General features: G+C 42.3%; 1 long non-coding RNA gene across 1 annotated transcript in view; it reads left to right on the forward strand.

Moving 5' to 3' along the window:
• The window catches only part of LOC139062543 (uncharacterized), a 7,519-nt gene extending 1,443 nt beyond the window's left edge, over positions 1 to 6,076 (forward strand). The window contains exons 2-3 of the long non-coding RNA XR_011516094.1: positions 5,459 to 5,568; positions 5,639 to 6,076. This is a non-coding gene — a long non-coding RNA (uncharacterized lncRNA). The remainder of the gene's footprint in view (positions 1 to 5,458; positions 5,569 to 5,638) is intronic.
• The last annotated feature ends 14,464 nt before the right edge of the window (positions 6,077 to 20,540 follow it).

Below are 20,540 nucleotides of genomic sequence, written 5' to 3' on the forward strand. Positions count from 1 at the left end.
AGCGCACATATACATACATACATACATATATGCACATATATGTATGTGCATATATATATATATATATATATATATATATATATATATATATATATATTCCTCAGTGAGTCGGCTGGGTTTTCGAAGACTAAAAAAAACTTTGAACTAATTGCAATAATGAATTGAACTTAATGAAGTGACATTTAGGTTAAACTGGAGTGTTTACTTTGTAAAGCGCTTTGAGACAACTCTTGTTATTTGATGCTTTATGTAAATAAACTGTGTTGAATTGGAATATTTACCTAATTGAATTGAACACATAGAAATAATTAATGAGACTGTTTTATGACGCTGCCGGGTATTTTTAAACAGTCTAACAGAAACGTTTCTTCATTAGCATTTAGCTGTAAGGATTTCCTTTATTCTAGTTAAAATTCAGTCAGTTTCCTCACACCCCCACCCTGACCTGGATATTCATCTTCTGTCTCCGTCTCATACTTTTTATCCCTGCTTACACCTTCCCCAATTATCCTGTCGTATTACCCAGTGTGTGTGTGCGTGTGTGTGTGTGTGTGTGTGTGTGTGTGTGTGTGTGCGTGCGTGTGTGTGTATGTGTGTGTGTGTGTGTGTGTGTGTGTGTGTGTGTGTGTGTGTGTGTGTGTGTGTGTGTGTGTGTGTGTGTGCGTGCGTGTGTGTGTATGTGTGTGTGTGTGTGTGTGTGTGTGTGTGTGTGTGTGTGTGTGAGAGAGAGGCTCTCAAACATTCCAATAGATAATTGGATGTTGGGTCATGACATCAAACAGCTGCCAGGGAGGACATGTGGAGAGAAATGAAGATGAAGAGAGGTAAAGAATCATGTTGAATTTTCTGGTTTAATTTCGCTTCTCCTCAACAAGACTCTGACAAAAACCTGACAAAAAATTAAAACAAAAATCCCTGAAATCCTCACCTGCTCCTACGGGTCTGCTGTGACGGAAAAATATAAAAAGATAAACAAACAAGCTGTGAGATTAAGGGAAAACGTGAGCATAAGGAGCAAGAATGAATTGAAATAACAGCAAAATGTAAAAATAGAAATAATTGTGATTAATTCTTCCCAAAACTTGATATTAAGCTATAACCAGAAGAACAAATTATGTAATATTTTTTACATTTGAATGTGGGAAATTAAAAATAATGTTCAGTTAATTTGATGTAATATTAGAGACTCATTTAACATCTCCCAGGATTCCAGCTTCTAATACGAGCTAGATCACATCATCCAGTTCTCCTCAGGTTAGATGCTGGAGTCCGCTGGAGAACAGAACTTGTCTGAGTGATGTTTCTGATCATTTCTAGAGGCTGTCAGAGAAAATATTAAACAATTATAATCTTACCTGTTGTACATGAAGCTAAATATCTCCAGGTGTGAGAAAAAGGTCTTTTCTGATCAGATTGATAGGCTAATGGCTAGTGACAGTGTGACCAAGGGAATTTGAATATTTCCTGAATCTATGCTAGCATCTGTTAGCATTAGGCTGCATCACGCTGCTTGACTTCAGGTTTTGCTGAAATGTGAACAATTCTGATGAACTTGAGGTGATGCTGGTTAAGCGATAGTTAGGTGTTAACCAGCGTTGTGTTGTTGGACATGTTAAACTATCCAAGGAACCGAAACAGATCTGTTCACAAATGCTGTCATGGATGTCCTTCTGTTCCTTAACAGAACAAAACGATGTTGTGCAGTGACTTGCCAAATTACAAAATAATTATAATGAAAAATCACCATAAATAAATAAATAAATAAATAAATAAATAAATAAATAAATAAATAAATAAATTCAATGTTTGACATAAATTTTCTTTTTTTAATCTCTTCTTTATTTTGTGATTTTTTAAATTACTTTTGTGTTGTTGCAACTGTTGGAATTTTTCCTGAGAGGCAAAAAGACGCTGACGAGGTTTTCCAGGCACATCCAACTGGGAAGAGAACTGAAGACAGACCCAGGACACGCTGCAGGAACTAAGTTTCTCATCTGGCCAGGGAACGTCGGGATTCCCCCAGAGAAGCTGGCCCAAGTGGCTGGGGAGTGGAAAGTCTGGGCCTCCACGACCCAAACCCCAGATAAAAAAGTGGATGGATGAACCAATAACACTTTCATTTATTGATTCATTCAACTAACTAACTAACTAAACTTTATTTATATAGCACCTTCACATGGCCCAAGGACCAAACAAAGCGCTGCACAGCAGAAATAAACATAAAAAATAAAAACATTTAAAAACCAACAAATACATGTAGATAAAATCTAGGTGGGGGAGTAAAAAGTGCAAAGCCATCCGTTAACGAGGCTCTTCTTGAGTAAAGACTAAAGAATAAAAGTGTGTTTTCAGACGGCTCTTAAACTTGCCGAGCGTGGCGGCCTGTTTAACACGTGTAGGTAGCTCATCCCAGAGCCTCGGCCCCAGCACCGAGAAAGCACGACCCCCTCGAGATTCCAGTCTGTGTTTGGGAACGACCAGCAGTCCTGCTGTGCTGACCGAAGGTTCCTTGCGGGAACATACGGATGGATCAGATCCGATAGATAACGTGGAGCCAACTCATGTAAACATTTAAAAACAAACACCAGAACTTTAAACAAAATTCTAAAGGAGACTGGAAGCCAGTGTAGGGATGCCAAGACAGGTGTGATGTGTTCAGATCTCCTGGTACCAGTCAGTAACCTGGCTGCTGCATTTTGGACCTTCTGTAGTTTCACTATGGAGGCCTGCTTGATGCCTGCATAAAGCGAGTTACAGTAGTCCAGTCTGGTGGTAATGAAGGCGTGGATGACAGTTTCCAGATGTTTACGTGAAAGAAGCGGCGTAATCCTAGCTATTCTCCTGAGATGGAAGTAGCAGGATCTGATTGTTCCGTTGACCTGGCTGTCCAGTGTGAGCTCCACATCCAACTTCACCCCCAGGTTGGTGACCACAGCCTTCTCAAAAGGTGCTAATGAAGGAGAGTCAATCCCTTGGGCACATCCATGTTTGTATTTCGAGTTGAACAGGATAGTCTCAGTTTTATTCTGGTTGAAGAACAATAAATTCTGAGCCATCCATAACCTGACCTCCTCCAAGCAGTCCAAGAGTGGTTTAAAAGAACTTGAGTTATTGCATGATACAGGTAAAAACATTTGACAGTCATCCGCATACAGGTGAAACCTGACGTTGGGCCAACGAAACAAGTCACCCAGCGGCAGCAGACAGAGGGAAAAGGGGAGAGGTGCCAGGACTGATCCCTGAGGCACTCCACATTGCAAATCAGCAGTATCAGATGGACAATCCCCCAGTCTTACACGAAAATTCCTCCCTGACAGGTAAGATTTTATCCACTGGAGTGCTAAGCCTGATATTCCCACCCAGTGCTCCAGTCGACCAATCAGGATATTGTGGTCTATGGTGTAAAAGGCAGCAGTCAAGTCCAAGAGCACTAAAATCACAGCCTCCCCAGAATCAATTCAACAACTACATTTTCTTAAGAGAGAAAACGGAATGACACCCCTTTAGATTTAAACTGTGGCACTAGACAGTTAGATAAAAAAAAGACGAAAACATTAAAGCTGTTCCAGCCTGACCACCCAACGTTCATCCATGTGCAATTCACAGATTCAACTACAGCATTCATCAGGTTCAAAAAGAGCTTCAATCGGACAGAAAAAATAATTTTCCGTCATGTGGCTTCAAAGGCTGCAGCTTTAACAGAAACTCAACTCCATCAGTCAGAAGCGTCTTTATTTTTACTGTTTAACTAACCGTTAACTACATCCAGCATCACCCTGGATTGCAGAGAGTTGATGAAAGTTATCAGAGATGATATTTGAGTCGGTGAGAGGTTAAACCACCAGAGGTCAGCAAAGACAAGACTTTCCTGATTTCTGTTGAGTTTGAACTGGCAGGAAACACCAGGGCAGCGGGACGACCATCATCAGTAGCATCTTATTACGCATCACCACATTTAGTTCCCAGTCAAAAAGTACTGACACACATCTTTCTCCTTGATGTTGGTGCTGAGGGAAAATGTGGATCAACAGGTGGAAGGAAATAATAATAATAATAAACATGGAAATGTTCCTGGTGCTGTTATTCCCAGAAGCTCCAACACGAACCTTCTCAGAAACAGAATGCATGAACCAGTACATGGTTTCCCCATTCATTCTCCAACCGACAGAACCGAAGACACAGCTACAGGGTGGAGCTTATTCATTACATGAGAGCTCCTTCTGGGTCATTTTTGAACTAAGGATGAAGATTCCACAGATTCCAAAGCTGGAACACAAGGATCTTCGAAGAGTGCAATGCTGTGTTACCTGTTGCGGTCAGCCTGTTCTGTCCTTAATTAGATAGTTTAGTGTTTCCCCTGTTATTTTATGTCGTAAATTTATCTTGCATTAGCACCTTGGTCCTGGATGAACGTTGTTTCGCCTCACTGTGTACAAACCGTATATGGCTGAAGGGACAATAAAGTCCAATTGATTGAATTGATTGCTGAATTAGAGAAAGAGCACATCCTTTACTACTGTTGTTGTGACTTTGTGATCGTGCGAGAGAAGTCGTGGACTGAACCTGGAGGATCAGTTGTCTGACTACCCATGCCAACAATGTGAGCCACCTCCTTTTCCACATGATTCAGTTAATCCAATATTTCTTGACACAGACTGACCGGGTACAGCCATTACGTGATTGAGGTTGTTGTTTTAACACGGTCAACACAAATATCACTTCCCCAGCTCACCCCACTTCCTTATTCCCTTTAAAGCAGCTGCGCCCCACGGACACAACCTTTTTATGCGTGACGCAACGCACACACCTGTTCAATGCACCTCATCAAATGTCATCAATGAATATTCCTCTCACCATTTAAAAAGCACCTTGTGTCAACAGGGATGAATCAGCAGGACGAGAAAGTAGCTTCAGACGGCAGGATTTGAGTCTTACTTCCTGACTTTCAGACATCTCTCCTCTGATTGGCTAACAGCAACACGACTCTACCACTGACTCTGCTCTGTAATGTTGATGTTTTATTTCTACAAATAACCCAAGCCTGGAGGAGTTCTGCTGTGTGGTGGAGATGCTAATGCTAACGGTTAGCTTGTATTAGCAGAGATGTTCTCTGCTGTTTCCTGGATGCTAAACCAACAACAGCCTTCCCCGTCGTGAGTCAAGATGGGTGAGTCCATGAATGTTAGTGACAGTGTGACGTAGATGTGTCAGGATTTTCTAATCCTAGAGTTTCGCCGTCTGTTTTCTATCAGAAGCTAAAGCAGGAGATAGGTGTAGGAGACTATTTCATGTTCAGCCTGCATGAAACACTCAGAGTGACCCGTTGGAATCAGACACAATCATTAAAACATGGGTGTCCAGTGAACCACACCTTAAAGAACTTCGACTGAATCTGGTGATTCCCTGCACAGATTTATTTGGGATGTCTTTTTTATCATCCGTATGTCGATTTTCTTAGAGCTGAAAGCTGAAAAACACTGGGTCCAGGTTTCTCCAGTGACACTCTCCAGCTCCTGGGGAGTTTCCCATAAAGTCCCCAGGCTAGATGATTCGTCCACAGAGTTCCAGGTAGGACTTGGGATTTCTGCACTTCCAGGAAAACCCAATCAATCAACTAATCTTAATGTTTCATTCCAAGACTCCTGATCTGGATGGAAAATGTTCGTCTCAGACCTCACATCTGAAGAAGCTCACCTTTCTTCAGACCATCAGCTCCAGTGCACGATTCACAACACGTCCTAGAACCACAGATGGAACCACATCATCTGCAAAACGTAGAGATGAGACCCAAACAAATCATTTATTTGATTTTATGTCTGATGTGGCATGTGGGTAAACAGATGATTCTCTTCTAAACTTTCAAACTAAGTGTTTATTTCTTCTTCTGAGAAAACAGATAATAACCTAATTACTGGCTGCTGAAATAATGAGACGCTTAATAAACTCCAAAAATACAAAAACAGACATTCAGGAGCAAACGAAGATGAAAATGTGTGAAGCAGAAATAACACAAACTGTTAAAACAGAATAAAAATGGCAGACATTTAATAAAAAGCAATAAAACAAACCACGACTCTCCCAGAGTGCATCGGAAGCTGCGGTGTACTGAAATGTTTAATTACTAATAATACTGAATAATAAAATGTTTGCATTGACACACACGAGCTGAACGTCAGACCTTTTCAGTGGCATAAAATCTTTTTCCTTTACTATTTTCTCCACTTATTCAGAATACATTAAATTAATGCATCTGAACTCCTGAACCTGTTAATGCAAACCTGCCAGTTTCAAATCCTGCAGGTTATTCTTTCTTCTTAGAGTTGAAATAAAGGGCAAAAAAAACCTGTTCATTTAAAACTGACTGGAGAAAAAGGCTCGTTCTGACATGTTTCTGCTAAACAAGCAAATCCCAATTAAGGGTGGCTGATTCCTGACCTGCTAAATGCAGATTTCGTTCCTGACTACTGGCTAACACACAAACGACTCCTCATTCATGATTGTAGGAATAGCATACGTATGTATTTTGGGTGCTTTTAAAGCTAAATATCCTGCACTACATCTGATCAATAAGATGTGAATTTCTATATAAATATGGAAATCCAGTCTGATTGGTCTTTGAATGTTTAAAGGGGCATTATGGAAGTGTGACAGCCAAAACATGTATAGAAATAATAAATGTCTTCTTCATACATTCTCCTGCAATGCCCTGGTCCTGTAGAATGAGCCCTGGCATTTTTACTGTGATTGCCTGTTTTTCTGTAAAATCACAGAAAAAGAGAGATGCTCGGGTCGAGCAGGCTGCTTCATGCGCGTTCACGCTCAGGCATCGCCCGTAGCATTTGCTATCCGTAGCTTTAGCAGCAGAGAGAGAGGCAGTGCCCCTTTGTCGCTGTTCCTAACGCCTAGTGACAAAGCTAGCTACATTTCTGAGGACCCTTAGCTACTTTCTGTAGAACTTTCTTCTAGATATTTCCTGCAAATTAGCAACAAAATAGCCATTTTCACTCTGAACCGTTCTTTGGTTTGACGTTGTTTCAGCTGTCATCAACGATATAAAAGTTACAGATAACATGAATGTTACTAGTGTGTAGCTCACCTTGTAAGATGTCTGACTCACATGCAGAAGACCTGGGTTTGATTCTGGATGTGAATATGGTTTATTTAGAGTTTCTTTTTTACATTAATGGTATATTTTTTACAGTAAGATGCCCACATTTTTATTTGAGACTCGCCGAACGGCATTGAATTCACAGATAAAAAAGATGTGGGTTCAACTTTCATTTTGGAACAATTTTTCAAGCAAGGGAAGGGAATGATCTGAGCATGCAGGAGGACTGACCCATCATAAACCTTTGTCGGCTGTGCTGAAGAGAAAGCTACAGAACCAAATTATTTAATTAATTAGCTGCGTGTTCTCCTGTCCTCTGTCCTCTGGGACACACACACACACACACACACACACACACACACACACACACACACACACACACACACACACACACACACACACACACACACACACACACACACACACACACACACACACACAGGACTGTCTCAGCTGTTATTTTCGTTAAGGAGTGTGCACGTACAGCATGTGCGCCTCGTGCACGAGCCTACTATTGAAGCTGCCGTTACGCTTTTGGCCTGAGGGGGCAATCACGAGCATAAAAATTCAAAAGTCCAAAAACTAGAAGATTTACAATTCTTTGTTTATTCAGGGACCGTAACACACTTTGTATTAATTCAAGAAGAGAGTCAAGTTTCCCTCGGGAACGCTCTCGATCAGGTTGTGGTCCAGGCTGAGGGTGTTGACGCTGACCAGCAGAGCAATGGTCTCCCAGCGGATGTCCACCAGGTTGTTATAACTCAGGTCCAAGTCCTCCAGCGTCTCCAGGAAGTCCTGCGAGGGCAGCAGAGTCAGGGGCCGTGTGCATAATCACCTTTTATTCAACATCACATGTAAAAACTTTGTTTTTAAAGTGTGGAACGACCCAGTCATGTTATTTTTTTTAAATGATTGCATCACTTGTGATTGCTCCAACCCCGCGGGGCTCCAGCGGACTGACTAAGAGGATGAGAAACTCAGAGCTGAATGCTCTTGGTTTGGTGTTTATTTACACACATATCTATAGATATCTTTCAAAAATGCAATAGTTTCACTGATCTGACTGATTTCCACAGTGTTACCTTTTGTTTTTACCAGATAAACGAGGCTTAAAGAGCAAGTTCCACAAATGAGGAATGACCTACCAAGCACTACAAGAACAGGGGCTTCCTTTTCAATTTTCAAGAAGCTCCTGAAGACCCTGCTCTTCAGGAGTTTCTTCTAAACTAGCACCCTCCCTGCACCTGTCCCCCCCCCCCCCCCCTCTCTACTGTCCACTCCTTGTTCCCTCCTCTCCATGATTGATGTCAAGTTGTTGTTGTTGTTATTGTTGTTAGCCTCAAGGGCAATATACCGATTATCACTTGTAAGTCGCTTTGGACAAAAGCGTCTGCTAAATACATAAACATAAGTCGCCCCCAAATCAGCTTTTTTGTCCCCCGATAAACTATGAATGTGTGTCTAATCGTGCTGCAGACACGTGTAGTCAATAGTTTAGCACTTTAGTGCATTTTAGTTAAAACTTTAATGTTCTGCCTAAAACTATCAGTGTTGTGCCGTTGTCAGGTAAAAACTCTGCACTGCATTTGAATTTAAATCTGCCATCGCTATTGGCTAAGAGGTACCCTAGAATGTTAGCTGGTACCATATGATGTCACAATGTCGTTGTGAGCCTGTGTGTGTGTGTATTTGTTAGTGGCTCCGCCCTCTCAGTCTGCTAGGCAACAGCATTTTTCAAACAGGAAGTGGGCATTGAGTAAGAATTTTGTAGGGGGTGAGTTGCTCTTTAATAAAAGTTTTAAACAAAGCAGCACAAACAGCAACTGGCGTCCTGCCATGCATCGTGGTCGATGGCGCACTTGTGTACCACACACTCAAAGCCTTATTGCATACTTCCTCTGAGTGCACTTTACTGAAGGGAGCAGTGCGAGTACTGGGATTAAGAAGAAGAAGAAGTTTTTATTTAGCACCTCTCAAGAGAAAAATCACGAGGTGTTTCACAAGGACAAAAAAGTAAAACATAGAAAAGATCAAAAATGGGGAAAAACATTGTGATAAAATGTGAGGAAATTTCCAGGGAGCTTTCGCTCAGACAGTTGCTGTAGTCTAAAGGTTGGTTTATGCTTGACGCGTCCGCGAGGTTCGCACGGCTCCGCGCGGAAAAGTTGCGTCATTTTAACAACCACGCCCCTCCACCGCGTCTCCGCACGGCCCAAACTTTCCGCAACGCGCACCTCAGAAAAATTTCTAACCACGCGGATGGACGGACGCGGAAAAACATGGAGGACCGGCAAGAACTAGTATGGCAGAGGTTGGTAAATACAGACATTTGTATGATTCAGCTCTCAGAGATCACCGTGATCAACATGTTGTTAATAATTCTTGGAGAGAAATAGCTCGCACTGTCGGAAAAGACGAGGACGCTGTTAAAAATGCTGAAATGCCATGTTGTAAACAGTCATTTCTACTTCTACTATGGTGTAGTGTTGGATGCATGCTGTAGAGCTCCATGCTGCCCCCTACAGTTTGGGAGAATATTGGCTCACCGCAGAGACGAGCCGCATGAACCATAAACGCTGCGAGTTGTGAAGCGCGTTCCATCCACGAGCCGCATCACCGCGCGGAAAGTGAATGCGTCACGCATAAACCAAGCTTAAGAAGCGTAAGGAGATGAAGGTGTGGATAATGATCCATAGACTGGACATGACAGGTTTCTGATGAAGGTACTACTTACCAAACATTTAATGTTAAAAATTCAGAAATGGTTTTGTTGACGTCACAAATAAAAGCTCTCCGTGAATGTCCAGCACAGGAATGTTTCAAATTCACATGTAGTCAACATTATTACAGACGCAGGGCTTTGCAACAGCCATCCCTGTCGCAGCTACTACATCCATGAGAAAATTCTCAATATGTTTACTGGTGAATACTTTTGTACCGTCTTCCCCGTTTACGACATAAACAAGACCGATAACAAATCAGAGCTTCACACAGTTCTTTAAAAAAAAAAGCTGCTAGACTGAGTCGGACCCTGACTTTATAATCCGGCAATCGGCCCACGCGGTTGGAAATAACTTCTTGCTAAATAAGGACGGGCCGCTTGCACACCAGGTGCTTCCCTGTTGGACCAGAATGCATCAAAGCTGAAAAAGAGTTCAGCGGGTACTCGGCTGCTCCACAGAGGCCCAGGAGAGAAGAATGTAAAACCCAAAACAGTCATTTGTGAAAAGCACCGCGGGCCCCATGCTGAAGGTTTATCTCCTCACACCGGGCAGCTCCACTCTCCAGCGCCCTGCAGAATAAAGCTGTAATTGCTCACATCGAGAAGACAGGGCAGATCCTGATGTATCGTACCTTAACTCGGTTTAACGAAAAACCTTCGGAGAAGAAAATCCTGTGTTCCTGCGGTACTTTAAAACACCTCATCCGTCACTCCCCGTGTGGTCCGGGTCCAACTTACCGGTCCCTGTGGTGTTGTGTAACTTTGTTTGGCTGCCGGTGGTCTCATATATTATTCTCTATGAGCTCAGCTCAACAAAACACAAGCACAATTAGGAGTTTCAGTCCAGCTTTAATTGTTGGCAATCCTTAAACTTGGTTCAGGTGTTTTGTCAGAGAAGAAATTATGCAAGCACTCTCAGCAGAAATGCATTTTTCAGCGTTAGAAATAAACTAATATTTTCTTTGTTGCACCAATAAAACCTCATGTTGACTTGAAAAGCTGCGGATCATCTCTGTTTAAAAGCTGCTGTTCTGAAGGGTTCAGTTTGGCTTCCAGGAGACACTTTTCATGTCTGTTTTGTTTGCTTTTTTGTGCCAAATGTGCAACAAGTACGTTGAACGTCTGATCCGACTCCAGTCAGGAGGCTGATCAAGCACAGGAAACGAACCGTAATGTTCTTTTATGCAGGATCCACACAACAGAACCTGTCAGGGACGGTGCACAGACTCTGTGATGCAGCAGATTCTTTTACACTAAAAACCTCAGAAACCTAAAGCAACAGATAAATGCAATTTCCTCATGACTCTGCACGCTGATTAAAACCCCAGTGGTCTCTTGTTCAGGGTGCTTATCAGCTCCATCCAGCCGAGGACATTACCATCAAACAGGGTAATCTAATTAGTCTCAGTCATCCCATTTTTATTGTTTCAGGTCTTGTGGGTTGGAACAAATCTTCTGGGTTCTATCGGGCTGTTGTTTCTGCCCTTATAACACCGCCATGTCTGTTCTTCATTTATTCTGAAAGGAATTTGTCAGAGATGCCCACGCTGGTTACGGAGCTCCAGCTGTGTTCTTTCAGGATGTTAAAGCATTCACAAAGCCTTCAGACGGAAGGAATCCTGTACAAACCAAACATACGAACATCCTTTGAGTCCTGGTGCAGGTTTTAGTGAATCATGGGTCAAACCACCTCCATTGAAACATTTAAAGATGGATGTTACATTTTGGCCTGTGAGGTTTAACCTTGTTGGTCTTCCTCAGTGGCCGGGTCGACGGAGCACGCTGCCACCCACCCTTTCCACTTCATGCAGGCGACGTGTAATATAGCATCTTTCGTGCAAGCTCCATTGTCACCGCGAGCGTTTGGAAGCAAAACTGGTCCCAAAATCACCAGAAAATTCCAGGACCACCTGTGATTTCAGCAGTTCCCGCCATAACACTCCAGGAGAAAGCTGGAAGTAGGTATCCAAAAATATCTGTGGGGTATTTCCAGTATTGTTTAATTCGGCTGCAGAGGTTTCACAGGTAATGATGTACAGTTTTTTTTACAAGTTAAACAACTGGAAATCTCCATGCGACTTTTATTTTGAAACTCTCTGGCAGTTTTCCACTGCTTTGGGTTTGACTTCCTGTCTGGCCCAGTCTGAGCTGCTGAGCTTGATGCGCTTTGGAAGCGTAGTGTAAAACAGACGCAGAGTGCACATCTATTGGAGCGATGTGACCCTACGCTTCTGCGACCGGTGGAAACGCATGACTTCACTGTTCCGCTGCAAGGATGACACCTCGAACTTCCGCGTTTGCCTCACATTACAGTCTAGGCCCCTCCCACTCAGGGCCCTGCCTCTCATGAGAAAGGGCTAAAATCCCGTTCTAGCTGGATAACAGCTCATGTTTTCATCGATGTGTGCGACTAATCCGATGTGCATCTGGCTCTGCAGACAAACAACTGCAACACTGATGTGAACAGAACGTTCTAATGGTGTGATTAAAGCTGGAGGGCCAGGCGATGGGGTGCGTGGGACACAGGCCAGCACTCAGTAAGGACATTAATAATCTGACAATGGGAGGAGCAACCGGGAAGATTCTCACCATTACTGTGAAGGTGTCCAATAATCTGAAATAACAGAGACAGACATTTTCTTTAAAAAACAGCTAAATAAAATAACACCTGGGCAGAAGTAAAGATCCAGAGTTGACGAACCATCTGACCAAAGCTCGTGCTTCTGGGTGGGACAACAGTCACCTCTGCTAGAGTCATAAAGAGTTAAAGCTTTGGTTTATAAATTATTCTACATTCATGTAATTCACTGCTGCTAAGAAATGGGAAAATACCAGAAACATATACCTGAACATATGTGGAAAGATGAAAGTAGAGTTGTAATAAATAAACGGAACGAATATTTCTTTAAATGAGGATCTTGTATTTATACACGAAGGACGAGAGAACAGTGTAAGATAGTGGGGGTGGTCAGCTGATTCCCTCTAACATTTGTTTTTCAATCTCTCCTTCCTCCCACTTCTTAGTTAGGAGACCAAAGATAGGCTCCTAATTAGGAGGTAGATTACCACGGTTGGAAACTCGTGAATTTTTCTGACTCAAACGGGAACTTTCAATCAGCATCACGTAATTTCACAGAGATACAATTAGCAGCTCCCAAGTCTCTGGCACTGGATATAAATTAATGATAATGTCTCCATTTACAACGACCAATTCCTTTTGTTTGCTTCTCAAGCAGCAGATCAGCACAAGCCTTCTGTGCCGTCACGAGATGTTCAGTTCAGAATTTCAGCGTGCCCCTGACGAGGAAAATGCAATCAACCTTTTAAAGAATTTTTTTATGAATTTAGTGGAATAAGTGCCGTAATTTGATGTGCTCTAGTCAGAATGTAACAATAATGATATAATAATTCATAATGTTGTAACGTTATGAACTTCATAGTTTTCAGCTCCACACAGCTGCCCCTGTACACAGTAACACCCGCGTAGAAAACGCCAAGGTCGGGTGTTCTTCAGACTGTTTACATTCCAGGAGAAGAGCCAGAAGGAGAAGAAGAACGCTTTTCAATAATCAAAGTACTTAATTTGTGATTAAAGCTAGTCGAAACAGACGTTGATCAATAATAATCAAGTGAATGATCTGTGGAATAAAGATGTCATGATTTATGTGTTTAATGAAAACAGGACTATTGTACAGACAGACTGACCCTCATCTCCATAGAAACGCATGACACATTGTTCCAACCAATCAGAGCTTTCGGCTGCCGCAGGAGAATCTGGCTTGTTGACTTAAAGTGTCCAATCCGCTTTACTAAAACTTATCAACAATTCAGAGATATAAAACAAGGCAACGCCATTTTAAGCTCAGTTCCATTTTGACTTCAGTTCTATTCACCGCCATCCCAAAGAGAAGCACAGCCTGGCCAGATGTGTTTTCTTCTTTAAACTAAGAACTGTGAAGTTGGAGATTTTCGTCGTTTAACAACCAGACAACATCCTTTCAAAATAAGAGCACCTGCTGACAACTCTAGATAGTTACATCACTCTATTTCTCTACAATGTTTACATCTCCATATTTTATGGAATCCTGTTTTAACATCTTTTTGGATTAGGGACATTGTTTATACAGTGGTGTGAAAAACTATTTGCCCCTTCCTGATTTCTTATTCTTTTGCATGTTTGTCACACAAAATGTTCCTGATCATCAAACACATTTAACCGTTAGTCAGAGATAACACAAGTAAACACAAAATGCAGTTTTGAAATGATGGTTTTTATTATTTAGGGAGAGAACAAAATCCAAACCGACTGCCCTGTGTGAAAAAGTAATTGCCCCCCTTGTTAAAAAATAACCCAACTGTGGTGTTTCACACCTGAGTTCAATTTCTGTAGCCACCCCCAAGTCTGATTACTGCCACACCTGTTTCAATCAAGAAGTCACTTTAATGTGAGCTGCCTGACACAGAGAAGTGGACCAAAAGCTAGACATCATGCCAAGATCCAAATAAATTCAAGAACAAAGAGAACAAAAGTTATTGAGATCTATCAGTCTGGTAAAGGTAATAAAGGCATCTCTAAAGCTTTGGGACTCCAGCGAACCACAGTGAGAGCCATTATCCACAAATGGCAACAACATGGAACAGTGGTGAACCTTCCCAGGAGTGGGCGGCCGACCAAAATTACCCCAAGAGCGCAGAGACAACTCATCCGAGAGGTCACAAAAGACCCCAGGACAACTTCTAAAGAACTGCAGGCCTCACTTGCCTCAATTAAGGTCAAAGTTCACGACTCCACCATAAGAAAGAGACTGGGTAAAAACGGCCTGCATGGCTGATTTCCAAGACACAAACCACTGTTAAGCAAAAAGAACATTAGGGCTCGTCTCAAATTTGCTAAGAAACATCTCAATGATTGCCAAGACTTTTGGGAAAAGACCTCGTGGACTGATGAGACAACAGTTTAACTTTTTGGAAGGCAAATGTCCCGTTCCATCTGGCGTAGAAGCAGCATTTCAGACAAAGAACATCATACCAACAGTAAAATATGGTGGTGGCAGTGTGGTGGTCTGGGGTTGTTTTGCTGCTTCAGGAACTGGAAGGCTTGCTGTGATAAATGGAACCATGAATTCTACCGTCTACCAAAACATCCTGAAGGACAATGTCCGGCCATCTGTTCATCGACTAAAGCTGAAGCCATCTTGGGTGCTGCAGCAGGACAAAGACCCAAAACACACCAGCAAATCCACCTCTGAATGGCTGAAGAACAACAAAATGAAGACTTTGGAGTGGCCTAGTCAAAGTCCTGACCTGAATCCTGTTGAGATGCTATGGCATGACCTTAAAAAGGCGGTTCATGCTAGAAAACCCTCAAATAAAGCTGATTTACAACAATTCTGCAAAGATGAGTGGGCCAAAATTCCTCCAGAGTGCTGTAAAAGACTCGTAGCAAGTTATCGCAAACGCTTGATTGAATTTATTGCTGCTAAGGGAGGCCCAAGCAGTTATTAGGTTCAGGGGGCAATTAGTTTTTCACACAGGGCAATGTAGGTTTGGATTTTGTTCTCTCCCTAAATAAAAACCATCATTTCAAAACTGCATTTTGTGTTTACTTGTGTTATCTTTGACTAATGGTTAAATGTGTTTGATGATCAGAAACATTTTGGCTGTGTCTCAATTCAGGGTCTGCATCCTTCGAAGGACCGAGCCTACTCGGCCGACGTGGGCTGGGTCCTCCGTCGGCCGGGTAGACCGGATAATAACGGCTGTGAATTTGGACAGGCCTAGCCTTCATGAGTCCCCACCTCTCCTTCGGCGAACGTTCCGTCGCCTAGCAACCGTGGAACCGCTGAGCAGAAGGGAGAAGGAACTTTAAACGATGGAGCTCGAAGTTTTATTTAGATCTTTAATCATTTCCTTGACTGTTGGAGAGCTAATTCGGAGAAAATACTTTGGACAAGCTGAGCCTGAGCAAAGATGTGATCATAGTTTTTAATACTTTCTAAGGGTCTTCATTTGACCAAAACGGATTTATCACCTTTTAAGACGTTAACGTCTTAACGTCTTAACTTAAGACCCAGCGGATACCCTCTAGTAAACAATTCTCATTTGTAAACCAAAATAAAATTCAAGAGTTTAATGCAGAACTGATTTTATTTAGATATTTCTTTTATATGTACATGTTTAATCTTCCTTAACCATTTTTTCTAGCAAAGTAAAAAGCTGTCAAAGTTCTCCCTTCTCTCCTGTGCCCTCTGCTGCTCTGCCTCCCTCTGCAGCCTCATGTCCTCCCTGATCAGCTCCAGAAGCTGGTCATCGCTGTCACCTTCCCCTGGACGCCCATTTTCTCCAGAATAGTCTTAACAAACATGTAAGAAAAGAAACAGGAAGAGAAAAGAGGACAACGGGCTATTCCTTTCATGTTTTTGCAGAAAAAAATAAACTCAAACGAGTTTTTAAAATATGAGATGTTATTGCACCTCCATGCCACAGCCGCCGAATACTTTGCTCCAGTGATCATGTGGTCCATCTCCGCCCTAAGCTTAATAAATTCCCTGGTTTTCTCTTGTCCCTAAAATACAAACGTCTATTAAAATCAGGGGGAAAACGTAGCGGGAGAAGTGCGACACCGAGCGGCCGAACATACGAGCACTTTTACTGTAACCTTTCTAACTAAAATAACATTCATGTATCACCAAAAGTCCTTAACCTAACAGTTTTCAAGTTTATACTGACATTTATACAAGTGCTGGCCAGTAAATTAGAATATCATCAAAAGGTTGAAAATATTTCAGTAATTCCATTCAAAACGTGAAACTTGTACATTATATTCATGCAATGCACACAGACCAATGTATTTCCGATGTTTATTACGTTTAATTTTGATATTTATAGGTGACAACCAATGAAAACATCAAATCTGGTATCTCAGAAAATTAGAATATTCTAAAGGCCAATGAAAAAATGTTTGTTTCTCTAATGTTGGCCAACTGAAAAGAATGAACATGAAAAGAATGTGCATGTATAGCACTCAATACTTAGTCGGGGCTCCTTTTGCCTCAATAACTGCAGTAATGCGGCGTGGCATGGACTCGATCAGTCTGTGGCACTGCTCAGGTGTTATGAGAGCCCAGGTTGCTCTGATAGTCGTCTTCAGCTCCTCTGCATTGTTGGGTCTAGCGTATTGCATCCTCCGCTTCACAATACCCCATAGATTTTCTATGGGGTTAAGGTCAGGCGAGTTTGCTGGCCAATCAAGGACAGGGATACCATGGTCCTTGAACCAGGTGCTGGTGGTTTTGGCACTGTGTGCAGGTGCCAAGTCCTGTTGAAAGGTGAAGTCTGCATCCCCATAAAGTTGGTCAGCAGCAGGAAGCATGAAGTGCTCTAAAACTTCCTGGTAGACGGCTGCATTGACCCTGGACCTCAGGAAACAGAGTGGGCCAACACCGGCAGATGACATGGCACCCCACACCATCACTGACGGTGGAAACTTTACACTGGACCTCATGCAACGTGGATTCTGTGCTTCTCCGCTCTTCCTCCAGACTCTGGGTCCTTGATTTCCAAAGGAAATGCAGAACTTGCTTTCATCAGAAAACATAACTTTGGACCACTCAGCATCAGTCCAGTCCTTTTTGTCCTTGGCCCAGGCGAGACGCTTCTTGCGCTGTTTCTTGTTCAAGAGTGGCTTGACACACGGAATGCGACACCTGAATCCCATGTCTTTCATGAGTCTCCTCGTGGTGGTTCTTGAAGCGCTGACTCCAGCTGCAGTCCACTCTTTGTGGATCTCCCCCACATTTTTGAATGGGTTTGTCGTCACAATTCTCTGCAGGGTGCGGTTATCCCTAGAGCTTGTACACTTTTTTCTACCACATTTTTTCCGTCCCTTCGCCTGTCTGTTAATGTGCTTGGACACAGAGCTCTGCGAACAGCCAGCTTCTTTAGCAATCACCTTTTGTGTCTTGCCCTCCTTGTGCAAGGTGTCAATGATTGTCTTTTGGACAGCTGTTAAGTCAGAAGTCTTCCCCATGATTGTGGTGCCTTCAAAACAAGACTGAGGGACCTTTTAAAGGCCTTTGCAGGTGTTTTGAGTAAATCAGCTGATTAGAGTGGCAGCAGGTGTCTTCTATATTCAGCCTTTTCAGAATATTCTAATTTTTTGAGATACCAAATTTGGAGTTTTCAGTAGTTGTCACTTATGAATATCAAATTTAAATGTAATGAACATTGGAAATACATTGGCCTGTGTGCATTGCATGAATATAATGTACAAGTTTCACGTTTTGAATGGAATTACTGAAATATTTTCAACCTTTTGATGATATTCTAATTTACTGGCCAGCACTTGTATGCGCAATCCTCTCCGACAGCTCCCGCTTCACTGTCCGCCGTTTTTCTGCCAGCCGGCCCGCAAGGCATCTTGGGAAATGCTACCCATTGAAGGATACACCGGACCCATCCTTCAGTGGCGGCTGGTGAAAAATATTTTTGGTGGGGCTGTGCTATTTTTTTTTTAAACAAACTTGTGCTTTCTGAGCTTTGTGCACAACTTCACTATTTCCTGAATTAAGCACAGCTCTTTTATTTCCTGTCTTACATCATTGGACAAACTGATTAATCCAGGTGTGTCTGACTATTGGCACGCTGCCTTGCGGACCAAGGTTGAAAAATACTGCATTAAATTGCACATAAAATAACACGACCATAAATGGTAAATAGGCAATGCAAGAGGCAAGTAACAAAAACATTTTGTTTAATTTCAACATTTGAGTGAACATGAAAAATTATGAGCAGGTCACTGTTACAGTAATGGTAGTAAACACTACTTAGACAAAATGCCAGAAATTTACACTGTTAGGACTTATGGAAAGTGGAAACACTTTCATAGGAAATAATGTCATCAGTATCCTCTTACAAATGTCATATTTCCCACTTTTTGGGACAAATCAGAAATGTTTTATTGTCCCAAAAGCTGGGAAATTTGTTTGCTGCAGCAGATGTGTAACTGGTAAAATGGAATCAGATTGATGTATGTACAAATTTACTTGAAATACACATTTACATGATTAAATATGTATAATAGGTATGTGTGTTGAAATGAGTTTTTACAGTTATTGCACATTAAACAATGTACATGTTATTAAACAAATGTCCCGGTTTGTGGGACAACCAAGGATTTCTGATTCTGATTGTCTTGTTTACAGAAATGTAATGTACAGCTTACCTCTGCACCCAGCTGCTGTTCTCCCTGTCCAAACGTCCTCCGTTTCTTTGTTGGCTGCTGCACTGATGCGCTGCATTCCTCAGTCAGAGAATGAATGGAGTCCCCAATGAGACACAAGTTCCACATCCACCTTCTGTGGATCCCAGCCGTTTTGAATAACAAACACAGAAAGCAAAATAACGCATTAGCTTGATTGCATCCAGCTAGCCACTGCTTCCTGGTGTACCAATTTTGGGAGAAGCGTCGTGTGTACAGTTTACCCTTCTCCTTGTCCTGCTGGCTTATCTTTACGTCGGGCTGATCTGGTCCAAGCTCTTTGACATTAAGTTTTTCCACCATAGTTCTCCTCTCGAACGGATACTGGAGAAGAGACCGAACTGAATTCAGTGGCTGCTGAGATCCGGTATCCTGGTTGTAGGCTCACTGTCGTCCATGTCTGCGTCTGCTCCATGTGCGTCACGAGTCACGACCAAAAACGTGCTGGAGTCGAGACTCTCCGAGTGCTACCGAACACCAACGAAAGGCTTGGCGGTAGCTCTATCGCCCATCATGCTTCTGAAACGTTCTGAAACAACGTCGACGCTGATTGGATACATTCCCATTCCTACCCTTTGATTTTCTTGTCAGCAATTGGACAGCTGGTCCCGTCCTGTTTGGGCGATTGAAACACAGCACACAGCCTCCACCGCTCGGCAGAGACCGGCAGAGATTGGCAGAGACCAATATATATATATGATTTATTTTTGTTACAAAACACACAATTAACTTAGAATATGTGATTATTGTTAATTTTATTTATTTATTTTTTTAAATAAAAATTAAAAACAGTGGGGAAACTGGGAGGGCGGCGCCCTATCGCCCTCTACTGGCCAGCCGCCACTGCCATCCTTCATTCAGGCGAAAAGAAGGCCGGATTCGTCGACCGCATTTGAAGGAGTCTTCGAATTGGGACAGGCCTAGTCGCGGCGCTGTGACGTAACCGGCCGACGAATCCGGCCAACGTAGGATGCAGACCCTGAATTGAGACACAGCCTTTGTGTGACAAACATGCAAAAGAGTAAGAAATCAGGAAGGGGTAAATAGTTTTTCACACCACTGTATGTTATGGTGTCATCCAATCTTGATCCTAGAGGGCCACCATCCTCCACTCCAACAGTCCAGGTCGATTAACCTTTTCCATAGTTCTACAAAACCATCACCCATGAACTCACATCAAGAGAAGAGGAGCAGGGAAACATCTAAAACACGCAGAATGCCTGCCTTCCAGGACTGGACAGGACGTTTCTTTGATTTAACCTCTTTATGAATCAAGGCAAATCTCATTCCTGTAAATAAACATTCAACGTATCAGTGAGTTTATTTAATATTTTCAACTTTAATTTCTAACCTGAATGTTTGTGATTTGGAGATCAGCGATATTCGGATGAAACTGAAACATCAGAATGTGGTGCAAAAGTTCATTTATAAAAAGCAAAAAGGGTCAAATC

This window comes from Nothobranchius furzeri, chromosome 13 (assembly GCF_043380555.1).
Source record: "Nothobranchius furzeri strain GRZ-AD chromosome 13, NfurGRZ-RIMD1, whole genome shotgun sequence".
In the NCBI taxonomy this organism is placed as follows: domain Eukaryota; kingdom Metazoa; phylum Chordata; class Actinopteri; order Cyprinodontiformes; family Nothobranchiidae; genus Nothobranchius; species Nothobranchius furzeri.